The 12,737-nt window shown below is 37.7% G+C and overlaps 1 protein-coding gene across 1 annotated transcript in view; it reads left to right on the forward strand.

Annotated features, from left to right (window-relative positions):
• The window catches only part of LOC134748172 (atlastin), a 31,768-nt gene that overhangs the window by 591 nt on the left and 18,440 nt on the right, over window positions 1-12,737 (forward strand). The gene's annotated exons all lie outside the window — the stretch shown is intronic.

Below are 12,737 nucleotides of genomic sequence, written 5' to 3' on the forward strand. Positions count from 1 at the left end.
GTTTTTGCGTGACTTAAATATGTTAATTAGATAACTAGACTCAAAACTTTAGGAAGCAGTGACATTTATTTGACGTTATGTTCATTCACAAATTGGCTGTTGGAATCCAAACCTACCCTGCATGTAGATATGTTAGAAAGCAAGTGTTACACAAGAAATAATTACTATTGCTAATGTGCATATACAACTAGTTCTACTTTCTTTGCAAACAATTCTTGTTTTTATCACTAAGAACCAGTTTAGTAAGCTAAAAACCCATTTTATTATCAACTAGCGACCCACTGGCTTTGCATGGGTAGTTCAACTAATTTACACAAAACCTTTACAAATTATACATATAAACCTTCCTCTTGAATCACTCTATCTATTAAAAAAACCGCATCAAAATCCGATGCCTAGTTTTAAAAATCTAAGCATACATAGGGACAGACAGCGGAAAGCGACTTTGTTTTATATTATGTAGTGATGTGTTGTGCTGTATTCAAAGATTTTTATGAGACTACTGTTGAGAAATATGGTTATCACTAAAGAATATTTGAAAAACAAAGTAGGACATTTAGAAGTAGTAAATAAGAATTATTACAGAGAATTTTGACATTATCAAATGTATTTTATAGTTCATTTCTGCAATAGGACACACATTTTAATCTAGCCCATCCCTTGGTTGTGTGATCAACCCACCACCATTAACCTATGAACATACAGTTGCCATTAGATATATCGAAGTGGCCGAGGCAATCATAAATATTCAGATATGTTTGAGCACTTGGGCCGCTCTGATATATCTTGTGAAGAGTGTACATTAGGCTGAACTAAGTGATAAACTAAGAACTGTTAAGAATAAAATCCCGTTAAGGACCAAAAGGAACTAAATCTTTTTGCACACTCTTAATCGGTCTTTAGGTCCTTTAGTTCAGTGAAATTGGTGAGCTGATTGACTGAGTGAAACGGAAAATGGATGGAATGAAATGGTTCTCAATGATGCTAGCGCAAGTGCAAAGGAGGTAAAAGAATGACATGACAGTCCTCAGCCTGAAAAGTATAAAGAAAAATTCAAGTATTTTTTCTAAAAATTTAATTTTCTTCTTATTGTGCCAAGGTGTTTAATGTTTAATTGTCGTAAATTGTATTGTTACTAAATATAAAAAAGAAACGAATATAAAACCGATGTTCATTCCCAGCTGACCCAGCTCTCAACGACCAAACTGAACTAAAGGAACTAAAAGACCGAATTAGTTCATTTGACTGATCGACCAAGAGTGGAGCGCTCTCTATAGTGACCGAGCAGGCACAAGCCTACTGTACATACAGAACTGATATAAATAGACGGTTACAATTAAATCAGAATGTAGTGTTAATTAAACTAATTGCTTCTGTGATCTTAACCCCGTTCCTCTATCTACACTAGTCTATGCTTGTGTCCAAGTAGGACACAAGTAGGACAGTGGAGTGTTGAATTTGCCACTATGGAATATGTACTGTTTTTAGGGTTCCATACCCAAAGGGTAAAACGGGACCCTATTACTAAGACTCCGCTGTCCGTCTGTCTGTCACAGATGCCTATGTGCCTAATGAATACCTATTCATTGCCCTCTAATATGTTAATGGTCACATGTTTTATTCACATTCCTGGTTTGTTTACAAACATTCTTTATCAACAGACATGTGGTTCTATCATTCAAATGGCCATTATCACTACGTAGTATAAAACATACTCTTTTTCCGCTGTCTGTCTGTCCCTATATATGCTTAGATCTTTAAAACTATGCAACGTATTTTTATGCGGTTTGTTTAATAGAAAGAGTGATTCAAGAGGAAGGTTTATATGCATAAATTGTAAACGTTTTGTGTAAATGAGTTGAACTAGCCCTTGTGAAGCGGGGCCTGTCGCTAGTCAAATATTATTACACTTTTCTTAGAATTGCGGCTTGGTTTCCTAATTGATATATTTATCAATGCTGCTTGAAGTGAGTAATATCTTTTTTGTAAATAAATGAATTTAAAATATTCAGAAATCAAAAATCAGAAATATTTGTTGTTGTAAACTGTGTTTTATTAGTAAAAGAGTTATAATAATAAAATAAGTTTAAGTAGCAAATAAACTATTTAATTATATAAGGAATAACAATATCATATAAAGACAAGACTTATGAACTAAATATATCTACGAATAAAACTAAATTAAATACAAATATGTAGATGATTTTTAAGCTACAAAGCAATAGCATTCTGGTTAATAGCATGAATATGTATTAAAGATAAACAGTCCATTTATTAAAGTACAATCCATTGGATGGCTTTTACATTGTCACGATCCTCTACACTCAGCCATAATATATCTTAGCTTGTAATTTATTATCAATTGCACAGCTACCATTATGAATAAAGACGCAATTTCAGATGTATTTGTGCTAATTGTTGCATGTTATTCAGGCTAATCAATTATGATTTCTAATGAATGGACTTACAGTCTTATTCAGCAATTATCAAATATTTAATGGAGCATAAACTTTTGAGCGGTGAATTATGAACCTCAATACCTTAAGTTAAGTCTCTAATCACATATTGACAAAATGAGGAGTGATAGTTGTTTTCTTCTTGTTATCAGTCAAGAAGTAGCCAATTGTTCTTTATCAAAATTATCAATTTTCTATATTTGGGTGTTATCAAACTTATCAACATTATTTACACTGCAGTCACTGCTGACTTAATTTTCAATATCTGAAATTTAACTGATAATCACAGAAAGTGCTATTAAATAAATAAAAAATATAAAAATAGCTATTGCTATTGCTAAATAATATATACACATGTTTAATATGAGCACAGATTGCCTTTCCACTGAGACGGAGATGAGAAGTGACATGCGGAAAACAACCTATGACATTGGTTGTCTTCTCCGGTCTGCTGGATTACAAGTATTACAACCAATATTACTCGTTGATTCCTGCACGTCTCTTCTCAACTCCGCTTATTTGCGTTTCAGTGGAATACCAGCCTCAATAGCAGGCTTCGTTATAATCAAGATACGTATTTTTTTATGACTGTATAGTAGGTACATTCATCATTGGCCACAGCATCTTTACAGATGATAGTTGCAGCGACTAGAGGTATTTTGAGGAGGTAGTCTACAGTCTACATATGTGCCATTTTCAACCAAAAGGTACCACATTGTCGCTTGTCAATAAGGTTGATTTCAAATTGAAGCTATATGGAAATAGCGCCTTATTGACAACCGACAATAAGTACCCTTTTGATTGAAAATAGCACATATACTAGGTACATTACACTACGGTATACGCTAGTGCATAGTTATGCGGGAAACACGGCACCGTGCGTATAGTATGAATTTTCTCAAATGATTTTTAGACCTCAGATACTAATCCGTTAAACAGAAGCCTTTGTTTATTTCATGGAGAGGCGCCTTAGTCGCGTGCCGAGCGCGTGGCAAAGCAACCATACCGTTGAAAAGCCACTATCGTGATAGTATTAAGGTTCAAATTATGTAACAACACATTCTGTTACCGGACAGGCCGCACACAGGCGACCGATCGCTACCCAAACTCATTATCTCAGAATGAGCTGTTACATAAATTTGAACCTTAATACTATCACGATAGTTGCTTTTTGACGATATAGTAGCTTTGACACGCGCTCGGCACGCGACTAAGGCGCCTCTCGATAAAAGAAACAAAGGCTTTTGTTTAACGGATTAGGCGTAAAAACCATTTGAGAAAATTCATACTATACCATCGCCCACACTGTTAACTGTCCATCGGTGGACCTTATGCGTTTTGTAATAAGGTCCACCGATGTACAGTCACCATCAGATATATCGAAGCGCCTGAGGTGCTCACAAATATCTGAACACGCCTCTATTGTCAAGGCGTTAGAGTGCGTGTTCAGATATTTTGAGCACCTCGGGCGCTCTGATATATCTGATGGCGACTGTATAGTTAACAGTGTTGCTACACAAATGTTGCTATACAAAAGGTAATCACGGTCTATATCCCGGTCAATATAAGTCTAGTGGAGCAGTGTTGTTGGTGTTGTGTTATCACTATTATTAGTTAATCACTATTATTAATTATTTCTTATTGACGTGTAAATTGGTTTTATAAATAAATTATTATGATTATGATTTGTACTCTACATACGCAACTGTTTATGTTATAACAACACTCATAACCGAACATTGGTGTACTTTGTGACGATTGCCTACGTTACCTTCACGTTTCCATCTCCTTCCCCGTGAATCACGTGTTACATAAAATTAAGCTCCAAACAAATCGCGTATTGACGTCAAATGAATTTGGCTCGTGACCAAAGAGCATTTTTTAGGCGATCGAAAATGCCTAACATTCATGCCTCGAAACCCAAGATATTTACAAATTCAAAAGCACGAATGTCTCACCATCCGCTGTTCATGTAGCCGACTGGAGGACCATTTAAACGGTTAACTTTGTCTCTATTAAAGTCCCAAAATCGGATGTACAATAGGTAATCGATTTTATTACTTGTTCTATACTTTCTTCTCTCGTGTGTTGCAACATTTGCACCCAGACTCACGGCAAACCTTTGGCTGCAAATAAGTGTACCCGGCAAGCTCGGCCGAATTTCACCTTCCCATACAAACGGAGTTTCGTTTTCATTTTTAAACTACGTTTTGGATTGATATGAAACTTTGCATATACAATTACATGAGGTATATCTAGGTCTGTACTTAGTTTATTAGCTCTAGTATATAAAACAAACTAAATAGAGCAAAAACAAGTTTTAAATGCAAAATCTTAAATTCGCTGTTTTTTTACTATGGTATCTGAAGCTACATAAACTAATCACAGACCTAGATATACCTTATCCTATCATATTCATAATCGTTTATTGCAACCATGGTATTACAAGGTGTTGGTTCTTTTATTAGACAGTACATACATGGACCCTACTAGGGCGTGGCAACATTTTTAAAAACCTAAATTAATCTAAAACTAAGTTGTATACAAACATAAGACAAAGATAGAATATAAAAATGTAATGTAAGTATGTACAAAGTTCCAGAGTAATCTAGCTAGTCGTTTTAAAATGAGAGCGTAACTACGTTTGTATGGAGAACCGAGTTTGCCGGGGACTCTTAACTCAAAATAGTAACGGCCCTAATAGTGGACTACCGCGAAAATCTAAATTTGAATTCTATTGCTCTTGAAGATTGGAGGGAGAGCGATGATCTAACACGAATTATGAATTATGGTTCGCTGAAGAAATATGGTTTAAATCAAATATGTAGTTGTATTAAAGGAAATAAAGGAATGCAACACAAAGTCCATAAAGCATATCGGCAAATAAATTTTCTCTGAATACTAATCGCAAAGTCAAGTTAAACAGGTTAGCCTATCTGTTGGGCCAAGACATATTTTACATACTAACAGCAACACTAAATGACAGCACGTGGACCTTATTAGTAATAAAATAAGGTTTACAATTCGCTAGTTATATAAGTATGTATTCCTGCCACGGCATGTTCTCGTCACCTGTTGGAATGTGCGGTCGGCGTTGGTATTCTCGTGATAGGTCACGCGGAAACTTTCATATGCCGGTTCATATGTCGGCTCACTGATCTGGCTTCTACGCGCTTGACTAATTATTGGTAGACCTTTAGCCTTTGTCAATTTTTTATTTATTAAGTACGTTAACTTTTTTATTTATTTACACAAAACCCTTAACATACAATACTTTCTTTATAGCTTCGCCAAACTTCATGACATTTTGTAGGATAGGACTATCGAAATACTTTTTACCTTAAAATTGCATAATAACCGCACTCGCAGATGGCCAAGGTATAAGCTCAGCCTAGTTTGGTCTCTGACGGATATCCACTGGATATCCTCTGTACTGTGTATTTGTAAATAAACCTTTTTTTTAATAAGGTTTAGGATTGGTTAGTTAGCCCTGTGGATGATATGAACAATTTTGATGGATCGCCTGTGACCCATCCCTGTGACTATGCCATGCTGGAATCTACATTGGCCGTATTCATTTGAGCGGTGAAAGACGGCAGTATTTCCGAAAGGAGCAAAGACTTGTTACGTTTAATAACCGAGGCTAAAATTAAATACTTGTAACATTTGCTGTATACAACATCTGTAACATTTGATTGGCACTATAAGTACCTATAGTAAGTGCTATACAACTCTACAAGTATGTTAGGGTTAGGGCGAGCAGATCACTGCTACTCGCTGGCCAGTCATTTGGCTCCAACGTTGCCAAATTTTGATCTTATTGCTCATCAATAACGATCAATCATCGACTTCGACTGAACAGCCGAAAAGTTGCCGATGATGTAGAAAATCATCACTATATCATCGTTTACTTGTCCGCATCTACCTAATTTGTTTAATATGGATTAGGCTAGGCTAATGGCTAATCAAACCATTGACAATTGGCATTGACTTGTGTCATCGTACGCATCGCACGCACATTGTAGGTAAAATCCGTCGCACGCGTCCGCGCCAGTTAGGGTTGGTCTCATACTATTTTTCGTTAACCCGCTCACACGCTCCGTGCGACCGCGCCAGCTAGCGGACGCCCTAAATAGTTTGCGCTTAAAAATTCTACGTGTCTCGAGACCTGTTGCGTTGTAAATGGAATCAATGGCATTCCACAATCCCTTGCACTATGACTCTATTAAAGATCAGAAACGCGAAATAACCTGCGTTTGGCGCAGTGCCAACTTTGAGCGTTGTATTCGGTATTCCAATCGGTTCCTAAGCTTTAGCTTCATGAAGCCAATATAAAAATGACATGCAGATAACAACTATGCATAACAGATCATTGGTATTTGTGTATGGTATTATGAGTGAAGTAAGTGGTGGGAAAACACAAGAGCGACAACGCACGGCAAGGTGAAATTGTTAATTTTCAGGGGAGGACACCTTTATAGTATTAGAGCGCTGGTGGCCTAGCGGTAAGAGCGTGTGACTTTCAATCCGGAGGTCGCAGGTTGAAACTCCGGCTCGTACCAATGAGTTTTTCGGAACTTATGTACAAAATATCATTTGATATTTACCAGTTGCTTTTCGGTGAAGGAAAACATCGTGAGGAAACCGGACTAATCCTAACAAGGCCTAGTTCCCCCTCTGGGTTGGAAGGTCAGATGGCAGTCGCTTTCGTAAAAACTAGTGCCTACGTCAATTCTTAGGATTAGTTGTCAAACGGACCCCAGGCTCCCATGAGCCGTGGCAAAATGCCGGGATAACGCGAGGAAGATGATGACACCTTCATAGTATTAAGAGGTTCACTCATGCATGGTGTGATTAATCGCTTCGATAGATCTTACGAAAATCGTTACGATCGATGTGCGATCGAGCGATGCAGCGCATGCGGCGCCTGCGTCAAGAGTGAGACAAAAAGCAAATTGTTGGTCGCAAAGAGCCATACAAAGACTTCCTTTTTACGATATTGATGATCGCGCGGGTTCTTGAGGGTTCTTGTTGCGATTTCCGATATCGTCTTCATCAATCCGTCGTTCCGATCGGTCTGTAACGACGGATTGTAAAGATGAATCGTACCATGAGTGAAAAAAGAAAAATTTAAAAATACACCGCTTCCGGCAAGACACGAAATTGAATTTTTAATTTTTTCCTTTATTATAAAATTTTGTAGCTCTTAATTGTCAGATAATTCATGTGTCCCATGTCCCATACCCGTCAGGGCGTCTCTACAGTCACACACAGAAGGAATATATTGAGTGGCGTGAGGCGAGTGCTTATAAGAGATAAGAATAATTACACTCCAGGTTATTGACATGAATCCCTCATTTTTGGGAGATCGCCAGTTGCACAGCATCTATAACAATGAAGAGACACTATCTATCATTACCTGTTATTACAATTTAAGTCTTATTATATTCTAATAGGGTTAGTATTCCTTGTTATTCTACATTGCAATTAAAACCTTTTAAAGTCCAAACTTGGAGCTGGAGCGACGTTTTAGCTTTCAGTGACAGTACACGTATGATTAATGCCGGGTATTAATCGGATTATGAATTATGTCCGTTTGGCGCTAGTCTAGACTTGTTAGACCAGCTTATGATTATTACTGGCTTAAGTCTTAGCAAAATGCGCTAAGAACAAGAATTTAGTGTGAAACCGGATCTATAATGTATTAGTATTCAATTAATATGGACGGGTTTTTAAATTATTTATTGGCTTTTATCTTGCACTATGAAGTGTCTTGTTCTTATCATGCGTACATAATGTGCTAGATGCGGAAATTTTCAAAAGAGTTGCATAAGTTCTCGGAAATTTCAGGAAAATTAAGGAAACTTCCCCCATACAAAAATGACGGGTTTCCGAAATGTGCAAATTTCACCATTTTGGAATGTTTCCGATTGCACATCAGTAAAATTATGTGTTATCGAACGATATCATCAAAGTCATGCAGCTGTTAAATTAGATATTCATACAATATTGTAGGTGTTACTTAAAATGTAATCAAAATAGTATTTTAGGAGTTAAATAACCCCTGACCTTCGTCAATCCGCTACAACAAAAATAACACCGGGAAGCGAAATAACTGTGTAATAATACGTAATTATGTTCCTACGTCGTTATGTCGGTGTTTCCCAACTTACGTCAAGCATACAGTTAGCAACACAGCAAAGTCAACCTTATGCTTTTAACGGTAGAGTCGTGTGCTTCGGTAGCTTGTATTTAATTTTGCTGCTGGCTGGCTGTATGTGGTTCTCGTCTTTACCGTAAAACTGGCTTCAAGTAGAATTTGCGTTGTTCAACAGCTATGGAATAACATGTAACTTGACTATACATACAGCTATGCTAGAGTTTAATAGGGCTGGGTCATTTGTGTGGTTAAGTACAATTTGATTTTGCCGGTTGGGTTGGTAATAAGATGATACAGTGTGCCCATATACAGCAGGCATCACGCACTTAATGCGTCCCGCTGGCATAAGCTTTGGCATGCAGCTTGTGTGGCCAAGCCTTAAATTGTCCACATAAGATTTCCTTCAAGGTCTTTTATGGTTAACACAGTGAACAGACCCATTTCTAAACCTTACGCAAACGACAGAAAGCTTAGGTACTGATGGTCAGTCAAGTGTTGTTAGTATACTCGCGCATGCAACTAAATGTTTGGACGTATTTGCAGACGAGGTGGTTGGCAAACTGTGCTTGCGGCTAAACTATAAGGCGCTGCAACGTAAGTGCGTGTGCGTCTCCTTGCCTGTCTTCCTTCTCATTAGGATACAATTACAGAAGATCGTTCACGTGAGGGCATACCGCGAACATTGAACATTGCTCGATGCGAGAGTGATGGATGCAGAAAACGAAAGATTTTCTATGTTCGCGGTGGGCGCTTGTACGATTGCTGAATCAAAGTATTGTTTGAATCGGCAAACGACCCTCTGTAATAATTGCACTGAGTTCATCCGATGCGATCAATTGTCATCATGAAATCATTTGAACAAATCATCGTTTCTGCCCTATTTCTGTGTTTTGTCTGTACAGACAGCAATTTAAGGATGGATGGATTAGCAGGCCGGGTGATTATATGATCTACACGCTCTTCTCTTACAAAATTCAGATCATTTTGAACAGCCGACCCGTTAAGCTACTTCTTTTGCTGACTATACTGTTGTTGTCAATGTACTTATTGGTGTAGGCTGAGGCGTTAGAAGTTAGAACGTGCGTGTGCGTCTGTGCTTGCCTGTCGATCATCCTCCTATTCATTAGTTTGATCATCATCGTTCTATTTCTGTGATTCTTGTGCCTTGTATATGTCTGTACTGTCGTTTTCTATTTATTGGTGTAGGCTGAGGCGTTAAAACGTGCGTGTGTGTACCTGTGCTTGTTTGTCGATCATCCGCCTTCTCATTACTTACTTCACTGGCTCAGTGACCCAAAAATAATCTTTGTCTGTAACGTATCTGTCACACAAGAGAACGCCGCTCCTCTGCCCTATTCTGCGCCACTTCCTGCCAGTTGGGTACTTACTTCCAAGGACGGACATGTCTTTTAGGGGTTGGGGTATAGGAAAGGGGGGGCCGTTCTTAGGACTTTACACGTTTAGTAGTTTAGTTCATTTACACGTTGGCACGTTTAAGCCGTGCAAAATATTAATGACATGCGTAGCGCAAATGCTAAGAGCGAGCTCCTTGTTTTTAAGCCGCGCGGTGGCACTGTTGGGACAGTACCCCCCGTCACTTGTAAGGCAGTGAACTCAAACAAGTGTCAGAGTTCAAATACTTGGGCCGTTGGGTGACTGCTTGACTGCGGACCTCTCAGATGGCACAGACGTGGAAAGGGAGAGACGCTCCATGGCTGTGCGGTGTAATATGCTTGCCCGCAGGTTTGCACGGTGTACAAAAGAAGTCAAAATAACATTGTTTAAGGCCTACTGCCAGAACTTCTACACGTGCAGCCTGTGGGTAAGATATACGCAGAGTACTCTCAACACCTTGAGAGTACAATATAATAATGGGTTTTAGGGTACTGTTGGGTCTGCCGCGCTTCTGCAGTGCATCAGGTATGTTTGCGACGGCTCGAACTGATGGATTCCAGGCCATAATGCGTAAGCGTACTGCCTCACTGATGCGGCGGTCTTCATTATGTAAATAGTTAAATGTGATGTATATTTTTATTTGTAATTTAATGTGTGTTTACTAACATTCGCATATTAAGATTAATTTAATTGTATTACTAACAAACTATATGAGCATTTGCCTGAAATAAATAATTGAATTGAAATAACAGCTACGCAAGTACAAAAAGCACGCCGCGATGCCGCGAATTAAACTGGTTTTAAGAAAGTTGCTGCCAGCTCATCTCATTCGACATTTGCGTGGGTATGGCAATGAATTGCTAAATATTGTAAATAAATTATGTATGTCGGCAGTGAATATGAGCATACTGAATCATGAGAACATGACCACGATTTAGACCATTGGATGTTTATTTCGCGTTGTACCTATACATTTTTGATGTTTTTAGGGTTTCGTGCCCAAAGTGTAAAAAAGGGACCCTATTACTAAGACTCCGCTATCCGTCTGTCTGTCACCAGGCTGTATCTCATGAACCGTGATAGCGAGCCAGTTGAAATTTTCACAGATGATGTATTTCTGTTGCCGCTATAACAACAAATATTAAAAACAGAATAAAATAAATATTTAAGTTAGGCTCCCATACAACAATCGTAATTTTTTTTGCCGTTTTTTGCGTAATGGTACAGAACCCTTCGTGCGCGAGTCGGACTCGCACTTGGCCGGTTTTTTTACGCATCAATTAATTATCATCATGTATTTTAAAAATTTCATGCATCTATTATTTGAACAAAAAGGTCTCGCCGAGATTCTTACGGTATTCTTTGGTAACCAAAGTTTTTCGATACGAATCGGTAGTAATTTTTGACACTTGCATTGTAAGTAATAAGCCCATATATACGATTGCTTGATAAAATAATAACGCCCTAGGATTGGAATTTAAACGAAACCAAACCTAGTTCAAATTATGAGGTAGCTATACTCGCTTCCTATTAGAATGTTCGTACTATTCGTAGGATGTTGTCACCGTTTAGCTAATGATAATCGTAACGGTATTGAGAGCAGCATATTAGCATACGTTTAGGACCGGCCCACATTCTTCCTCTTGGCAACCGCCTATCTTGCCGATTAAACTGTGAGCTTAACCACACATAACCAAACATCTGTTGCTATCATGCTTATATTACAAATTAATAAATCTATTCTATGTGTATAATCTTCATCTTCTCAAATGACTTTTTCATCTAAGACGGTAATCTGTTAAACAAAAGCCATTGTCTCTTTTCTGCGAGCGGTTGGCTATTGTGTGTGAGCGCCGCACACCCCACAATGGTACACAAAGGCCGACAGCTCGCACAAAAGAGACAATGGCTTTTGTTTAACAGATTACCGTCTTGGACGAAAAAGTCATTTGAGAAGATGAAGACTATAATGTGCATTGAAAAAAAATTAAAGGAAGCGGTAAAGTCCGTCTACCCTCTTATGGCTGTACAAATAAGATAGTGTCAGATATTTTAGCGGCCTTTGTTGTGTTGCAGGTGACTGTATACATAACGAAAGTGTCACCTAGTATCATAACCCCAAATAGCATAAAATGTACCTATATTTGCTTATAATGCCAGCAACATTATCATTTATCATCATTATTATTTATCTTGTCACACATGTGGTGCGGCATGAAATGGTAGAAATTAAATAAAATTGAACTAAAAAAAAAAATTAAAAAAATAATGTACTAAATTGCTGCCATCTTCTTCTTCTTAATAATTTTCTACAATTTCTTGTCGGACTATATCTACAATATGCATGTCTTTTGTATTTAGTAATAAGTTTTTATTAATATTCGTTTACATATAGGAAACTATAGGTCTATTACTAGAAAAATGTTACTTTATAAACTCATCTGTTTTATAAGACTGTTTGTTTCTTAATAAATAATAAAAAATCATATGGCTCAAACATTCGTATTGCTTCTTTCACCTGTGACGGCTGTGACGCAGCCATACAGAGCGATAACAAACCACAGTCCTTCCGGTTCGAGCGCCATCTTGATAGTTAGCATCGTGATTAATTACTTTGTTTTTTGCTTATTAATATTGTTTAAAGTGTAATATCGATAGCTTATTATACAGTAAACTAATGTGGTAGTGTGCAGTGAATGGAGAATTAATTTTGAAGCGCGTTTAAC

Source organism: Cydia strobilella, chromosome 16, assembly GCF_947568885.1.
Source record: "Cydia strobilella chromosome 16, ilCydStro3.1, whole genome shotgun sequence".
NCBI lineage: Eukaryota > Metazoa > Arthropoda > Insecta > Lepidoptera > Tortricidae > Cydia > Cydia strobilella.